Source organism: Rhyacophila brunnea, unplaced genomic scaffold (genome assembly GCF_057557595.1).
Source record: "Rhyacophila brunnea isolate RB1 unplaced genomic scaffold, BYU_Rbru_1.0 scaffold_1, whole genome shotgun sequence".
NCBI classification, from domain to species: domain Eukaryota; kingdom Metazoa; phylum Arthropoda; class Insecta; order Trichoptera; family Rhyacophilidae; genus Rhyacophila; species Rhyacophila brunnea.
Window position 1 is genome coordinate 38925021 of NW_028232751.1, and position 7837 is coordinate 38932857.

A 7837-nucleotide genomic window follows, 5' to 3' on the forward strand; every position below is an offset into this window, starting at 1 on the left:
TTTGTAAGTAATAGCGGTCGGCGTAGCACATCTACGTGACGGGTCTACGAACATTCTTCGCCCACAATTCTTCGACCACAATTATTATTCTTCATTGCCATAATTCTTCGCACTTACAATTCATCTTTACTACAAACTTATATTGAACTTTTAAAATTTATTTTTGTATAGGTACCTTCATAATTATTAACTTTATATATGCGTAGAAATTTATAAGTAATATATATGGTATATGATATAAAGCATAAATATTATTAAAAATAACTTGTAAGTCTAAGTAATGTATTAATTGAGCAATTATGTGGTTTTCAAACTGTGTGCTGCGGCGCCCGGGTGTACCGCGAACAATCACCAGAGACGCCACGGGCTATTTGAAAAGAAAAATAACGATTCCAGAAAATTGTACGACGACAAACGACGACAATGAAATTTGATATTTATTAACAATACAAATTTAATATAAGTATACGACTAATAAATTTCCATGCGAAGAATTACGTAAGCGAAAATTTGTGGCCAGACACTGCATCGGCGTGGAGGTAATAGATATCATAGAAATTAGAAACTAAGAAATCTAAATGTCTCATTAATCTAAAATACGTTTTCCACAAATGCGCCGAAGATTTTTTTTGACGAAGTATTTCGTACGCGAAAGCCTGTGACCGGGAAGAATTGTGGGCGAAGAGTTGTAGTCGGAGAATGTTCCGGACACCCTACGCGGCGGCGTAGAGGTAATAATTATTAAGGTACACTTAGCTTAAAGTTAGTTATAATAACATATTCCGAAAGCTAACTATTTTATGTTCCAATAATAATATACTAGGTAAGCCGGAGGATTTTCCCTTTATACTATGACGGAGTATGAAAGTTCAGAAAATTTATATCACAACTTTTTGTCATACATTCTCTTGCTTTGTTTTATGAATTCTACTTAAAATCATTCTTCTTCTTCTTGTTACATACTATCAAATTTGTTATATTTAAATGTTTGAAAACCTATCGTTCATCTTTTGGGAGATCTGTCTAGGGTCTAGGATACGATGACCAGCGAATCTACTGTTCAATACGATACATGGGAATCATTTTTGTGCATGATAAAATTAAAAAAAAATGAAGTCTTTCTATTCTACTTCAATTATATTTCTGAAGCTATTGTCATCTCGGGTATTTTATTTTATTATTCGACTCAAGTGAAATTATCCAGTTAAGGAGGCACTGGCAAACGAAGAATGTTCTTAATCAAAAATCTCAGACACTGGTTTGACTTCAGCTCTTCATTTTAAGGTTGCGATAAATAGGGAAACGATAGAGAAAAAAATTATCGCCGACATCCGGTAGATAACGGAAATAAAACAATAAAATACAAAATATTAAAGTGTTACGAATAGAATATGGAATCTACTGTAGTGTTCCCTATTAAATTCGATGCAGCAAGTTCCAGTTTGATGAAAGTGCAATTTGTCTATAAAAAATCTTCTTTGTTTTCAGTTTGTATGAAAAATTAGAATCTAATGGTTCTTTTTTTATTGACTTTTATGCGGTTTGGCGCCATCTTTCTATACAACAGGCATGTCCATCGCGTCGATTACGGAATGAATTTTGGTCGAACACACCATAGGCCCCAAAGAACAAAATTGAGTCATGAAGATCTAAAAAGAGTGTACACCTAGTTGTAATATATGATTTCATTTAGATTTTGACGGGGAAGTATTAACCATTTATATTCTTAATGAATTATTTCTTAACCAGCTTACCTGAAAGTTGTTTATGATTTAATCATCAGGAATCCAATAGTGGGAGGAGAAATTAAGGAATGCAATAATTAGTGCCCGAAAGAAGACTTAATATTTTCACGACGAATGGAAAATTAAGTTATTCTTTGTGATGGTAAATAACAAGTTTTAAGTTAAAGAATAATAATAGAAGAGTGTGGTAGATTACTAGCAGTTTTGATACTGGGTTGTAGATTTCAGCCTACTTGAAGTTAGACCTGCTATAAAAGATATTCTTCAAAATCCTTGGGAAATATGATTTTCTTATTTTTCGAATATTGGTGCATGTCGCGACCATAATATATTTTTGGGACTGTTTCCTTGTACATGTATTATCTTGGCATACATTTATATATATATTTGATTCAATGCAAGTTCGTGATATCAATTTCTAGTCTATGTTTAATTATTTTAATTTATACACAATAAAAAAATTCTCATGTATTTTAAAAGTTGCATGTGTATTTACGAGTATTATAACAATTTTTCTCTACATGATATAAGTATATCCACATTTTAAAAAGGTGTAAAAATCTAGTTTATATAGTAACTATTAACGTAAAATTAATTATTCATTTTAAATTAAACGTAGCCACATCTCTAATAGAATAATAAGGTACATATTCTAAGCAAATATTTATCTCGGCATAATCTTACCTTAAACAACCTTAAATCATAATTATATTACCAACATTGTAGAAATTAATTAAAAAATATTTAATCTTTATGCTAAATTGACTCTATAGGCCCTACGTACGGGATAATTTAATCATCATCAGCAGCCTGGATTTATCCACTGCTGAACGAATGAATCTCCAAAATGATTATATTCCTCTCGGTTATGTAAATTGCGTTTGCCGTATTGTATTTCCACAGAATTTAAATAATTAAAGATAATTTATTAGGCAGATGTTCGTAAATACGTCTAAATTACCTGATTTACGTCACATTTTTCAACCCTCTTCCATTCGATTAAAATATATCCGTTGAAAATTATTGATTTAAGCAGGTAAAATGTTTACACGGAATATGTTATTAACACAATAATATGATTATATATTTTATTATTTTTGTGACGTATGTAACGTTATATAAATTATGTATCTGAGAAGTAAACTACGGTAAGTCAAAAAATTTGTGAAAAATAGTTATAACCATGTTCAATTTTCATTTGTCGTCCTCATGCTATAATATTGTATTAAAGCTAAAAAAAAGCAAAAATCTAAAAAATAGGTAATTTAAATCGGCTCTAAGACGATTTGGCGCCAGAAACTCTGGACGCCACGCAATTCTAAATTAAATAGACGTTAGGTACTTATAGGTACTTTTTAAAAATATATTTAATATTATTATTAAATTTATGTTTCAATTATTATATTATGATTTAATAGTTGGCGGGAATTTAAATATTTTAATAGATTTAATCGTGCATATGTTGAAGTTCCAAAGGAAAAAGAGTTTTTATTTTATATAAAAAGCCTTAGGCATGGTAATTCTCAATCGGCAATAAAAAAACATTATGTTAAGAGTAAAATGAATTAAAAATACTAAGTAGTAGATAGAAACTGGTTAAAATTCCTCGTCTAAGTCAACGAGGAGATAAGAGAACGTACCAAGCAGCCTCTCATCACGCTGAAAGTGAAGAGGCGACGTTGGACCTGGCTCGGCCACGTGCTGCGGATGCCAGAAGAGAACTTTAACCTGGCTTGCCTGTTCTTCAAGCCGACCGGATTCCGGCGTCCTGGAAGGCCGCTAAATACAATCTACAGAGTGTATACGGCGGAGCTACGGGATGCTGGTTTGACCTGGAACGAAGCAAGAAGACTGGCGAGCGACAGGGATTCTTGGAGGCGCCGCGTGGTGTCCATATGCTCCAGTTAAGGGGCGGATATGGGCAAAGAAGAAGAAGTTCTGTATACGTGTCTATGACAGTGCGGCGTCCATTTGTCCTGGCGTCCAGTTGTACCATTCCCTTTAAATCTTATTACTAAAAAAAACAAGATGTTTAATGCGCGAAAGTTGTCGATATGGATATTACCATAGTTTACATCTCGCATACAATATGAACTGCCTTTGGGAGTATTTTATTTATCTGGAAATTTATGTAATGTATTATTTGAAAAAAAAATTAATGGTGGCCAGCTCATTTAGCGACGGAGCGTGGCATCGTTTCACATAAATCTTTTAATGCCAACACCGAGTTAGAACGAGAGGCTAACATCTCTACGGCTGACACTTTGCTATAAAACGAGACGTCAAAACAATTTGTTATGTAAACGGCTCTCCTTGAGTTTCATCTCCCCTCTGGATCAATAAGTATTATCGAAAGACGTTATAACTTAAAACCATGCTTACTGAATACACTTCCATACTATACCAACCCACTACTACCACTACTAATGCAGAGTACGACACGTATTCCAATGTTATCATCCGCACTCACAAAAACGACAACATGTTATTTGTACGAAAACATTTGCACGAAGATAATTTTACCGAAACGAACTGGCCTATTAAAAATTGCAGAAAATATTTCAAACCTAATGGAATTTTCATTGACTAGTTAGTAGGCATGTATATACCTTTTGTACAGATGAAAACACGAAATAAAATAGTAAAAATCAACAAAATATTAAAAAAAATGATTATTTTCTAGTGAATTCAAATACCTTTACCATGAATGTATTATAAAATTTAAAATAAATAAATAATGATTATTGTTCAATAATAACAAATAACTTTAAACATGTCATGTATGTATGTCATTTGCACTGTTATCTAAAACTTAATGCCGCCTCTAAATAGTTACACGTTTCCGTTATTTTTATTATTCCAAAATAACACGGATATCACTCGGCACACTTCCACAAACAAGGCGGTTATCTACAATAATTGTTAGCACAGTTAACACGTCTTACTTGATTCCAAATGCATCCGATTAGAATCTAGTAATATGTGTTAACTGTGATATTTAATGATATTTGCAGTGTGTTACGCCTCACAGTTAACTTTCCGGGTTAATTAATACGACAATGAAATATCAGCTGACGACCTAACAACGCCATGTCATATTTATAACCTTTTTTTTTATTGATTTTGGAGTTCAAAGATATGTAGGAATTAATAACCGTGCTGAACTCCTCTTTGAAAGGACCATGAATTTGTTATTTTAAGCAATAATCTCAGCCATTTTCATACAACTGACATTTTGGCACTCGATGGCAATTTTAACAAAGCGCTTGTCACATTTTTCCAACTTCAGTTTTTGAGATCGAATAGATGCTTGAAATATTATTTTTTGGTACTTAATTGTATTTTAATGTATAACCGATGACATATAAAAAATTTTGCACCTTCTTTTTCTTTTTCTTTTTTATATTTTACACATAGTTCGTATTTTATTTGTGTATACAAATTACCGATCACGTAAAAAAATCTACAAACATGAGGTAATTAACTAAATACGTTTTTAATGACTTTATTTTTTCAGTAGATTTTGTGCCTACCGTATATGATTCATTTATTAGGTACGGAATTAAAATATTTCAAAATCATGATATAACTACGTTTGCACTATGTACGAAATTTAGTTAATTCTATTTAACAAAAAATCGTTTATATACTAATACTACCAAAAATCAAAGTTGTCTATAAAACTGTTTTTTTACTAGGCTCAAATATCCTATTTGTAAAATGGTGGAAGTTTTTTCTCTTGATTTATTTTATAACTTAACTGCCTGGCTTTTTGTAAGATAATGATTATATTATCTTCTACTCCTAAAATAGTTCCCATTTTAAACGAATTCCTGATAATCAAGAGCGTGAAATATCTGATGGCCCTAATTTCAAAAAATTCTAGAAACAAATTGTCTACTTCCGTATGTCCATATCATCTTCGTCATTTTGACTACTATTTTTTTTATTAAGTGTTGGTTTCCTCCATTTTTTTTTCATCCCATACAATCCTTTGATGCCGCGATCCTGTCTTCGCCATCTAGGTATTCGTGTAGCTTTACGGGATACGTACATAGTACGATTGGTTGGCAGCTTCTTCAGCATTTTATATACTCATCCCCTTAAAATGAATATAATTCCTTATTATATGTCTATTTATAAATATATATATTTTTTAAAACAAATTATGTTGAAGATAAGTATTTTCAACGTATTTTAAAATTATTTGTAGACAGTGTTCTCCAGACTATCGTTCGTGAATTATCTATAAAATAGTTAAATTAATTTACTACATAATATATATAAATATTATATTATTAAAGTTGTTTATTTAATCTAAACTCTAATTGGTGATGGTCTGTACTGGTATTTTATAAAATTTGGTTTTAGCGTCCCGAGTTTCGAATTCCGACATCTTCATCACCTGTCGATATATTATAATGTTATTACTAATACAACATAAACGGAAAAAGCAAAATACAATTTGTGATAATGCATTTATTTCATATAAATGATTGCTTTTTGCCTGAAGCGCTGACAATCTTTGTATGCTCAAATTTTCAGTAAGTTTATTTAGAGGTAGACTGACCTTTGAATATCTGACACATAATGAAAAATCGATAATACGAAAAATTACCATTATAATAAATTTAAATATGCCGATTCATTTGAATCAAATGCTTAAACTTGTAGATTTGTGTATTGATTTTAATATAATATACATTTTCTACTCAATATAATATATTGAGTAGAAAATATAATATAATATTATTATATTATGAAATTAATGTTGATGATGATATAACAGGTGTTTGCTCCCAGCTTTTATTTACTTAACCATAGGTATAATGAAAGCAGTGCCGGAAAAATAGTTGAGAAAAATACGGCACCTTTACTAAAAGGAAAAAAAACTTTTCTTTGTAAACCTGATTACGAAATTAAATTAGGAAGTACGCCATGGCTAAAGTTAATTATTCATGGAGGCGAGAAATCGCGGCACAAGTTTTAAGCATCCATACAAGCAGCGTCTGTCCTTTAAATTTTCCATTTTCCGTTTTTCCAAGTTTTCATAATTGGATTTTAAAAATGCACATCAACACGAATTATTAATAATAATTCGTCCTGTGTCGGACATGAAGTCTCGACATGTCGGGGCTATTACTGCATATATATATATACTACTGATTTCACTTCGGACTTACCCCAAGGAATAATACATTATACAGCCACCATGAAAACGTATTGTTAAAATGGGTGACATGCTTTCTGAGTTTTTGATTCACAGAACCGTCGAATAGAAGGTCGGCGCCTCGGCAGTGTATTGAATTATCTCGATAATTTGCGGAAATTCGCTTTCTCCGATAATTGAATGAAACCCGAAAATGTAGGAGATAGGAGACAATTTAGGAAAACGGAAATGTAAAGTTTAGACTGACTCGTCTTTACATTGCCGAGTACCTCTTAGTCAATAGCAAGTTCTGAATGTTTCAGATAGTACTCGAGTAATCAAAAGGAATTAACTCCTACTAATTGGCAATTGGAAACCGGGTCTATAAATTATCCCAGTTGCGCATACTCAAATTCTACTTCCATTTTAATAATAATCCCTATTATCTTCTAATAAGAGAGTTATTTGTACTATCTATTAATTCCAAGTATATTTATCTTAAAGCCAAATAATTCTAAATAGTATTCAGTAAAACGAAGATATAAATAATTACAAGATAAAAAGAACTTTTTATATATCACGTTTTTAAATTTTCTGTTGAATCATATAAACTTGACAATTCTATGTATTAATAAAAACTTTTTATTGTATTTGATAGAAATACTGAATAAATATTATAGAATACAGAAATGTCATTTTGACATTTAATATTGATTTCCATAGTAACGCACGTATATATTAATAATTTAGTTATTAGGACCTACTTAACAACCTAATAATAGTGAGTAGTAAATATTACTTTTAACGATTTTTTGTTGCGAAACATACAAAACAGAATTAACTAAAAATTAATTCAGTTCTGCTTGAAGGCCAAAAGTATCAAAAGAATGCACTGGCATCGTGTTCTGATGTATTTTAAAAGTTTCAAATGTCTTGCTAGTCG